We start from the raw sequence: 11,649 nt of genomic DNA, 5'->3' as shown, positions 1-11,649 counted from the left end.
CACACAATTCATTGAACAGTTTCTCTACAGTTTCTCATCCATCACCATACCGAGGCGATCATCCTTCCTAACTGAAAGAAGCAATCAGTTGGATGGAAAATCAAGTGAAAGGAAATGAGTCGCTTAAGATCACAGACTTTATATTTTTTATCAAATGCGATCAAAGTTGGGTAAATGAAGACCAGATAACTCTCTCCGCTAACCTAGTGTAGATGAGGAAAAGTAATAACGGGATATGTAATGCAGCTCCAGTTTAATCAGAGATGTGACACTTGAATGACACTGATGGCCGAATGTGCTCCATTATGATTTTCCTCTCGCTCTCATTCTCCGCAGAGCATAGATTTGAAGTCAGAGGTGACAACTGATCCACGTCAAAGCCGAGCATAAAAACACACTCCTACACGTCGACATCCTGCCTCAGCCTCCCAGAGTTTATGGACCACATGCCGACAGGAGCCCAAGGAGACTCAGCCTGGGGACTTTGAAGGAATCGTGTGGGGAAGAACGGTGCAAATGATACGGCTGCACCTCCTTCCCTGCCAGCCTCGCTTCAAAAAGTAAGCTTTATGGTGTGGACTTTCTTTTACCCTATCTTTAATCTAGATAATGCTTTTAACTGTTTCTTGATGTACTCAAATGGAATTAAAGCATCGCCCTCTGTGTTTGAACTTGTCTGTCCTTCTGCTGTTTTATTTGATGATTATTTGTTATGTATATATACCTTGCTAATGCCCTTAGAACTGCTTTAATTCTTAGATGCACAGATTCAGCGAGGTGCTGGAAACATTGCTCAGAGATTTTGGTCCACGCTGACATGACAGCATCACACAGTTGCTACAAATCTGTTGGCTGCACATCCATGATGTGAATCTCCCATTCCACCACATCCCAAAGATGCTTTATTTGACTGATCAGGTGACTGTGGAGGACATGAGCTGTGCCTAGAAAATATCTCCCAGCATCCTGAACTGTTGATGCAAGGCAGACTGGAGCCATGTTTTCATGTTATTATTCTGATCATACCATCCAAATGAATTTTGTGTTTAAAAATCCATGCAAATTGTAGCCTCAGCTTCATGTTGTTAGCTGACAGGAGTGTTACCCGGTGTGGTCTTCTGCTGCTGTAGTCCATCTTTTTCAAGACTCGATGTGGTTTCTGTTCAGAGATGCTCCTTCGTTGGTTGTAAAGAGTGGTTATTTGAGTCACTGTTGCTTTTCTGCTCAGACCTCTGACCTCACGAAGGCTTTTTTTGTCCCAAGAACAAAATGCTTACACAAGTCCGTCTGGCACCAACATCTATAGATAGATAGATAGATAGACACGTACGTAGATATATCTGTACATTACAGATGAGAAACAGGCACATTTTTCTTCTTTTAATAAACAGAACTTTTTTTTTATCCATGGTTAGAGGAGCTCTGCCTTAAGCTAAGTGCTGTTCTAGGTTTTTTCTTTTTTCTCAGTGAAACTGAAGCTTGGCACTGAGGCTCAAACTTAATGTAATATATTTTAACCCCATCTAATGTGATTCTAACTCAATGGACCTTTGTATTGGAGCAACATTTTAAAAGCATTTGCCTACAACAGACCCACTTTTATAAATTGAACAAAATTAGTTGCGACTGTCCCTGACTGTGATTTTCTTTCATCCTTTAGTACTTCCATGGAACCCCCCCCACTCTGGTTCAACTAAGTGTTGATATTCATTGAATTTAAAGCCACAGCAACAAACCGAGCCAGAGGAACACCTTTACTGCACTACCTCTTTCTCAAATGGTGGGAGTAATTAAATAAGACATAAATGCAGCCATTAAACAAACTAACACTTATCAACAGTTAAACAGTGAGCAATAAAGCTCGATTATCCCCCTCATTTTCTCGTTTTGGGCATGAGGCCAAACAAAGCAATCAGTAAAAGTCTCTCTAAAAGCCAGGACCCATTAGCAAAATATACTAACACGCTACCTTTGGTCAATGCTCTGAAGTGAGCTGCCTCTCGTGAAAGTGGAACGCCAACATATAATTTTCATGGATATAGCTTCTAAATTAAGAATAACACAATACCCTTTGTGTTTCTAACTCAGTCTGACCGGATTTTGTGGGGGTGAAAACGAGGTCGCGTGGAGTCATAACAGAGTGAAAAGTTTCGAAAAAACTGTGCAAGGCATCTCGGGATTCAAAGCAACTTTTGCTTAAGATCCGAACACTCCCACAGCTGATATTTCATGCAGCAGAAACCCACACACACAGTGAGAAGTCAAAGCGAAGTGTACACTGCACAGGATCTTTTCCGGGCCCCGGAGGCGGCCTGTATCTATTTATCCACTCTAATTTCTCATATGGCGAAGGATAAACTCAAACTGCTTCCAGTGTGACAACACAAAATCGTATTTATTAAGAGAAGCCTGCTTACTTATACTAGTTGTTTTAATCCACCACTGCAATTTAGTCTCACAAGACAATGTTAGATGCATTTAATGGCTCTGTAATTAATTTACTGCGTAGCATGGCTGCTGTAATTTTCTTTGAATGAAGTTTTATTACGCAAAAGTGGATTGGTATTTGCCAACATATATTACTTAAAGGAAAAGCAAGCATCTGTTTTGCTTCACATCCCAGTTTGGACGATATAAAGACTAATAGGTGAACCGTGCACTAACAGAAAGCGACGTGGAGAAAAAGAAAAAGAGAGCGAGAGAAAAAAAGCAAAAGCAAAGGAATTAACTGTGCAGAAAAAGAACAAAGTCACAGAAGGGAAGATGAAAGCATTATGAAATGTAGTTGATGTAGGCAATTTAGGACAAGGGATTTAATGACGTTTGTGAATGCGGCACAGACAGCCGACATGGCAGCCAAACGTGAAAGGACAACACAACTGTAAAGGCAGGCATGATGATGAAGCAAAAGAAAACTGGGTCTCAGTCAGCCGCTTCATTGTTCCCACCAGAAAAATGCGACAGGGAGAGCAAGGACGAAAACGGTGCCTGTGTCTTCTAAGCGATACATAGAGCTGTTCGGTTAAACCAGCGCAGCCTCTAATTGAGTCCTTATATTTTGAGGTCGTGCGTGTAAACAGGAGCGGCTTTATTTTTTTTAAGTATTGTATAGAGTCTGACGAATAGAATGTGAAATGTGTGGCAATGTGTAAGTGAGAATATAATGATTAAGCAAAGGAAAGGGAAATGAGTCATACAGTCAACAGGCAAGTAAGAAGATGAGATAATGGCAGCAACATGTTGGAAACTGACCTATGATCAATCCAGCCAAGGACTATAATAGATGAGTTATTCATCAGACTTTCTGACTCAGAATTCCTGTTTTGATAGATCTGAAGAAGGATGGCATTTTTATTTTGAAATGGTGAGAAGTCCAAGGACAAACTGTACTCAGTGCACGAATGTTCTCAGGCTGTAAAACCATACAAGCCTGGGTTTTCTCCTCTTTATTTCAACACCACAACACTAGAGTAATGTATTATACTGAGGGCATATTGCACCTAATTTACATGTCCCAGAATTATTTCTTTGTGTTACGCTACTGTGACATGGCTAAATACAACATTCACGTCCACTCAGGGCTGTAAAAATGCTGCTGAAAATCACCAGATTGCCAAGCATTTCTTCAGCTTTGCAACAATATAATCACAGTTCCTGCAAGATCATCATCATTTCTTCACCGCCAACAGTGTAGCTACCGCTCTGGTGACCTTAGCTTCATACCAATATCACCGGCATTTGCTTGGTAGTTAAAAAAAAAAATCAGTTTTAAACCAATCTTGAGATCATTAAAAATGTAACGATTTACGCATACTAATTAACAATTGAATGTGATCTTGATACATAGTAGGCAGGATGTGAAAGACTATAAGTGAAATAGTTTCTGAATTTAGCTAGCTCATGTTAGCTAAGATCATAACAGTGTTTAAAGTCATAATTTGGAAAGTTTTAAAATCAGTCCGCACTTAGGCTTCAACCTGGTCTTGTGGAATTTCATATAAATTATTATATTTCTGCATAATGATGCAAAACAAAATACACTTTGTCTGCAATAATAATGATAACACTTAAACAACTGGCTGCCATAAATGACTTAAAGTCAGAGCATAAATGCAAACAAAGTAACACTATCTGTGTTCCATGTATGAAAAAAGTGCAAACAACTTTTTTGCCCCTGATATTCATCCAGAAACAGAAAAAATATACAGAATTGAAGAATACGAAATAAAGAACGGTCATACATTTAGTTATAAAGGTAAGAATGTTGCGTGCGAAAAGATGCTGGGAAAAATACATCATGTGACGGAAGCTGCGGTGGAATAGTGGGACAATTTTTGTACCTACATGTCTACCTGACTTGGACATTTGAGGTTAATACAACATATGTTAAAACCTCACTGTTTTTTTGTTTGTTTGTTTGTTTGTTTTTTTGTTTTTTTGTTTGTTTTTGTTTGTTTGCTTCTTGCTTTTGGTTGCTGCATCTTTGTATTTGTTGTTATAAAATGCAAAATCTAATAAATACTTGAATTATATAAAAAAAGATAAAAATGTAAATATGTAGTTTTTGTTCTCTTTAATAATTACAGCATGACTATGCATCAGCTACAAGACAGAGTCGTGTAGACTCATGTAAAATAGTCAGTTTACACAGTATTTGTCACATTACTTTAGCAGTTTTTAGATGGCTGACTTTTATGTTTAGAGGCATGTTCAGGTGTTGTTGGACCTCCACCATGGCTGCCAGGCACAACCTAACAGTCCTGTGAAGGTGTCAGGGATACAGAGAGGTTTTCAACTGATGTAATCGTTTTCTATTTCCTCTCTTATTTCTGAGGTTAATTTTCACCTCGAAGGCACAATGTTGTTTTGTGGCTCAGCTGCCCGAGCCTCCCACCACAGCCCTGTATTTATATTGCAACTTATCAGGATTGAATTCAAATTTAACCAATTAAGCTAACCAATCTCGCTGTCTCTCCCCTTCTCACAAATAAAAAAATCCAATCAGAGTCCTAGCTGAAGCGTGACAAACACAGGCTGACTCCTTGACTCAAAGGCAGATGATAAATTTGCCTTTATAAGTCCCGTTTGAAATGAGTGTTTTCTCAAAACGGAGACGCTGGCCCGTCTCGTGTTTAAAGACTTTCCTCTATTTTATGTAGCAGAAAGATTAAAATCAATGCAAATGATTTCAGAAGCCAGTGAGGCCTTGATCAAACACTGCATTATGCTCACTGACACAGACGTGACACATCTAAAGTTTATTCCCCAGATACTCTGCCAAGCCAACTCTGTCTCAGTGTCTCATACATCAGTGTGGCAGAACTGCATCTGCATTAAAATATAGATATATGAAGAGATTTATTTTAAATAAAACTGTAGATCAGATGTCTTTACAGTAGATTACTTTAGTAGATTTCTTTTTTTTTTTCACAAAAAAACCCATGAAAATTTCTGTTTGAAGATATTTAAGTCATTTCACATCAGAAAGGAAATTTCTGTGAAAAACTATACTATAAAAGGAGACTCAATAGACAAGCTAGCAGTTTTGTCCTTGGGTTAGAGACATTTTAAGGCAGATAACTGCCACCTAAACAATCTGAATGAAAATCTATGGCCCTCCAAAAGTTAATAATTTACTTTATAACAGCCGAACCAAACCCATAGCCCGGCCGCGTTGATGCATTGACTGAACCTCAGAGTGGAACGTCACCGCTTCCCCCCCCCCCCCCCCCTTTTTTTTTTTTCCCCAGTGTCAGGCATATCTACGTGATGGGATGAGCCAGAGACATTGATCATATTGGCACGCTGGATTGAGCTGTAAATGAAGCCATGGTGTAAATCTTTGTGAAAGTATATTAAAAGTATAAAATGCAGGCAAAAAAAAGGCTGTTTGAACATTGTTTGGGGGGCGGCAGCAAAGCCGTTTATTAAATTTGACTAGTTATTTTATACTGAAGTTGTGTTATGGCTTTTTCCAATAGACTGTATATACAAGATGGATGTACCCACTTTAATATCACTAACTGGTTTCTGGTGCTCAGACTTTGAGGCCTCAATGTTAAAAGTTTTTACTGCTGTTATGTTTGTTTTTTGAAGCCAGCTGTTGTCATATTTAGATCCAAGAAGTGCTGAGAAGTGCTATTTTAGCATCATGGCAGCAATGCTGTCTCACAGCAAGAAGGTCCTGGGAGTCCAAAGACATGCACTTATTGGAGTTATGTTAATTAGTGACTCCGTGATAGACTGGGAAGCTGTCTGGGGTGTAGCACCTCTCACCCTGTGATAGTTAGGATAGTCTAGAACCACCTCTGTTTGACTGTGAGTTGGATAATTAGAAGAGAATGGATGGATGGAGCACAAAGTTATCAGCTATAACCAGTAAGGTTGGTTAGCAAGTTGCATCCAAATACTTTATAGGTGCAAGGACACCCACAACAACAACTAATTAGCTCTAGGTATGTCATAGGATTGGTGACAAAGTCTGTCCTACAGCTTTGGTCCAGAGGGAGAGAAGTTTAGGTCTCAAGAAAATTCAAACTGGTGAACAGTTCTCATTAACTGGAATATTATCCAAAAACCATTGCTGCTTTTTGTAGCAGGCTGTAAATGTGGTTTTAATTCTGTTCATTTGAGCTTTTGATGTTGATATTTTAACATCTTTAAAGTTAAAATTCATAATCAATTCATTCATAATTTGCTTACATAATCATTATCTTAGTTCGGTCTAACATTTTTTCAAGTCTTTAAAATGTTAAATACTCAAGGATGCTAGCATGATAGCATAGGATTATGAACAAAGAAGGATTTGGCAGTTAACTGAAGCTTAAGCTCTGGTGTAGTGGGAAACCTGAAAAAATGACTTGACTCAAAGTAACTCTGAAATGAATTTAACTGTGAAATCTAGCAGTAGATTTGTTTTTTGTGTGGACAGGATGTGATCAGCTGACCTCTGCTGCTGACTCCATTGTGTTGCTGCTGCTCTCGAGCCCTAGGAAGTGTAAAGGTGCTATAAACACCTCAGTTTAGCAAACAGTGACCACAAACTTTACACCTTGCTCTTTGACATAGTCTGTTACTGTGAGTTTTACTACGCAGCACACTGCACACTACTCAGCTGAGCCCACACTTTTATATTATTCTTACACAATAATGCAGCTGAATAACACAGTTAGTATTATTCAGTTTGTACAATAAAAACATGTTATAATATGAAATAATAAGCAACACGTCCTGTACAGATCTAATATCAGATTAAAGATCTTTTTAAAACGACTCAGGGCATCTCACTCAAGCTGAGCTGTTGGTAGATTTAAACAATAATCTTGATCTTCTGTCCTCACTTTAACATATCTCTCAAAATAAAACAAATGTACTTTTAGTAAGTGTTAGTTTGTGTTTGGTGATATTCATTGAGGTGTTTAAAAATCTGATTTTAATTAAATAAATCAATAAACTTAAAAATCAATGTAAAAAACAAACAAAACAACCCATAATTTATACTCACTGCCCATCTGTAGAACTAGCTAGATATTTTGAATCCTGGGTATTCCCCTGTTTATTAGGCACCTCAGTGACAAAGGAAATATTTTGATGATTTGTGGTCATGAAATACAGTTTTGCTAATTTAATTGTGACTTGAAAGCTGACCAGCACTGCTGTCCCTAGAGAGACACCAGTAGCATAGCTAAACATCTTAAGCTCTCTTGGATGCAGCAATTCTTTTATAAAGTGCTTCAATTATTAAGTCAAGGATATTTTTTGCAACTGTTGTTGGTAAGGCTATGAAGTTCAATTCAGTTGACTCTATTACTGTCACACCCTTAAGAAGCTGGTTCATACCATTGATCAGGGTTAGCATGCATTACATTTGAACCAAAATCCCCCTGAAATCCTGTCAACATCACGGAAGATTTGGTGTTACCTTGTCACACAGTGCAAGAGCATATCGCTGCGAGGATCTGTGGCCCTTTTGTTAATGCTGAAAGGATTTACCTGTAATCTGGCTGTCTTGAGGAAGAAACGCTGAGCCAAAATAATTCAGGGGAAGTAGCTGCAGTGAAGAGGACAGAGAATTAAACTGGTGGCCCGACAGAACGTATTACAGTGCTGTAAAGATAAAACACATTATAGTGCTGTGAAGCTATATATCAAATCTTTCTAGGGTCCCGTGAGCTGCATACCCACCCGCAAACAAAACCCTGGAGATGAATCCCAGGCTATGAATCAGGTGAAGCACTCTGTAGCTACCCTACAGCTTGTATTATTTTGCAGCAGCATTTTCTCAAATATATATGGGGTAAAATACATGGTATTAATTATTTACTGACATGTATTTCATTATTCCTTTAAGATATTTAAGGGAATGAGATGCCAAATGCTGAGCACTGGACTTTTTTTTTTAGCTAAGTGTCCAGATTTATTTAAGCATTTTTAACAGTTATTTATCTCTTTTACATGATGTAGTGTACAATATTAGTATAGCATCAATTTTCCAGTGGCCTTGGAAGAATCTGGAGCTCCTGAACATAAATCCAAATCAGGGTCATTACAAAGCTTAGACCCGCCTGCTGCGAGGCAATGGTGCTAACTGAGCCACCGTGTCACTTAACATTTATATAGGTTATATACACTGGGTCTTTGTGTCAGCAGCTGAGATAAGAAACGGCTGCACGCAAATCCAATCATTCCTTCATGCCAGGAAATCGGTAAACATAAACAAGGAAAGGGGAAAAAAGTACGTTGGTGTGGGGCGAATCCATTAATGCTGCCTTAGCCTTTAATGTGTTGCCCAACCTGCCTCTATGACATATTCAGAGAGGGGAGGTTGATAGAAATTTAACAGGATTGTAATGCATTGGTTTCATTAATTAATTTATAATGAAATTGTATTACGAGCTCCAAACACAGGGACACATTTGATTTAAAAATATGCCAGGTGTATAGCTAAATTACATCTTGCATATGTTAAAGAAGCAGAACATGGAGTACAACAGAGATTTACTTTTTCTTTTAGCTTTGTATAATAGAATATAATAGAGTATAAGTGTATAATCCTCTAGCTCTATTTCTACGCAGAGTCATATAAACCTGCTGCAACCTTTAGAATTTGCCTAGCAGGCCATGTTTTTCTATCATGATCTCAGATGTTTTGAGTTCCTTGTCATCGCCCTAAGCATCATGCTTTGCCTCATCTTTTCCTTTCCCCGTGTCCAATCTGCACATCTAAAATGTTCTCTATGTGAGATAAGCTGTGGGCCACTATTATCGTTTCACCGCCATTAGTGAAGTGGGTTTCCTTATACGTCAGCGGCCACTTTGGTCATCTAAAATCCACTTTTGCAGATGTCTCAGTCCTATCCCTCTGTGGGGTCTTAATGGGGAGATGGGATTTAAAGGTCTTGCACACAGCTGCTATCTGTCACTCCTCCTCACCCTCCCCTCTGTCTCTGTTTTTCTATTTATTTATTTTTTATGTAAATCGATCTAGTCTTGGGTTCCAGTATTAGATTGGGGGGTTGTTGTGTGTACTGTACTGTGCCTGAGGCGGCTGGCTGTCTGGCTAACACATTACCCCACATCCCTGCTTTACTCCCCACTATAGATAACTGAAATTTAGACAACCATATAGATTGTCCACATGTGGGTTAATGTTTTTGCAATTTGATCCTGCTTGGATAGACAAACACACAGTAAGCATTCACACACGCACAAACACAAATAACAGTTGTGTGCTCTTTATGTTTTTATGCCATTTTCTAATAGGTGCAGACAAGTGAGCAACCACGAGGCAAAATGAAAAAAAAAATGCTGAAATGTGTGTTTGCTATTCTTTGTGGCACCTGCTTAATCCAGAGAATCACAGCTCAATATGCTCTATTAATCCCTCTGGCTCTGTGCACCACTTCAATCCCACACCACATCTATCTTGTTTTTATAGGGCTGACCCAAATATTCCAGTGTTGAAGAGACTCACTGCTGAAGCTCTTGGGATTCAAAAGTCATCCATTCTTTAGCACTACTCTGCCTCTCGCTGTCTCGAACACACAACCTGCACGCGCTGGAAAACCCAACACCAGAATACATTATACTATAGTCATAAAAATGAATAAATATCAAAGTGCATAAAGTAAAAAAAAACTCAGCTTTTTAAATGTTTTATTTCACTCTTCAGGTTCCACTTAAAGTGCACTGACACCACTTTGCTGTGTCAACAGGACTGAAGAGGAAATAGGCTCAAAAAGGGATTAGTGAGTAGCAGTTTAGCTTTGAATGTGAATATTTTGCGGAGCTCGGGACACAGAGCACAGATGTTAGTCTCATTTCATATCTGACAAAGTGTCATGAGAGGAGATGCTAAAGGACAGTACAGTAGAATAAGTCCTAAATAATGCATGACAAATGCATTTTTTTCTTCTGCTTCTGCAATAATCTGCCCTGATAAGGGCTATAAATGTAGAAATATTTGAACCACATTTGAGAGGGTTGGGGAAAACAGTCTAAATGTATTTCCAAGTTTCTATTCAACTCAAGAAGACTGAACTAAGAGAAACTGTCCAGAAACTGTGTGCGTTTTTTTTTAAATATCACCCTTCCCATCTATAGAAATTCAATTTTTCTTTGTGTGACACTTTCTGCTGCAGCCAAGATATAAATTGCTTTCAGACTAGTTCAATCTCAGACATCCACTTTTTTTCTGCTGCACTCTATGTTTTTAGTGAAAGTATCAAATGGTTACAAACATAAAAGTGTCCAAATAGGCTGGATATCTAGACCTTGAAGTTCAACTGGAAATCTAACATAGTAGTGAATTATTAATGCGCTCACCTGTTAACATCTGCCACTCTTAGAGGAGAATAAGTGCAATCTTCCCTTTGTGAGAAAACAAATATACAACATTTGGACTGAAAAGTGAAAGACATTCATTAATTCTCCACTAAAAGGATCCCTGACCTGCCACAGCTGAACAACTGCAGAGGCCTGTGCTTGTCCTTTTTTTTTTTTTCAAACAGTGGTTCATTACACTTGAAAATGAGTGAAAGTTTTTGTAAGAAACATGCATGCATAAAGTTACCTTTGCAAATACATGTTTAACAAATTCAGCTTGCAGCAAATGTGTCATTTGTTTTAGTTCATTATGGTGCATCTAACCTACGCTCTGTATGAAAGCCGACTGGCTCTGGCAGATCACCTCGGATTTGTGAGGAAATCAATACTACAGCCTGGCTATATGCTGCTGTGTGGGCCTTAACATTCTGACTAATGGCTCTGGTTATTGAAGACTGTGATTGGCCCAAGCTGTCACTGATGGTGTTGCAATATAGCGGTTTCCAAATCTCCATCGTCAATACTGTGCTTGACTGTTGTGGTGTCTTAGTTAGTCAGTAAAAACAAAAAACAAACAACCCTCCCCCCCCAAAAACAAACAAACAAACAAACAAACAAACAAACAAACAAACTGGGATGCCAGTCAAGGTCTGAGTACAGCTTCCCATTGCACAGTTATGGTGACTGCAAATAGTTAATTAGCTGTCACATCATCTGGATCCAGCTACAGAGTATATCTTTCCATTCCACCTATGATACATAACTCAATTAAGCAGACATGATTTTCAGATAAGTTTTTATACAGTTCCTAGTGCCATCCTGACT

General features: G+C 38.6%; 1 protein-coding gene across 2 annotated transcripts in view; it reads left to right on the top strand.

The window, feature by feature from the left end:
- Positions 1–11,649, top strand: part of flrt1a (fibronectin leucine rich transmembrane protein 1a) — a 53,383-nt gene that overhangs the window by 26,361 nt on the left and 15,373 nt on the right. For both annotated transcript variants that reach the window (XM_085174837.1, XM_085174838.1), the window contains exon 2: positions 337–560. The gene's annotated coding sequence lies outside the window, so the exon portion shown is untranslated. The remainder of the gene's footprint in view (positions 1–336; positions 561–11,649) is intronic.

The sequence above is a fragment of the Neolamprologus multifasciatus genome, chromosome 10 (genome assembly GCF_963576455.1).
Source record: "Neolamprologus multifasciatus chromosome 10, fNeoMul1.2, whole genome shotgun sequence".
NCBI lineage: Eukaryota > Metazoa > Chordata > Actinopteri > Cichliformes > Cichlidae > Neolamprologus > Neolamprologus multifasciatus.
Note: the sequence above shows the minus strand (reverse complement) of the source record. Positions and strands in the feature narration are given on the sequence as shown.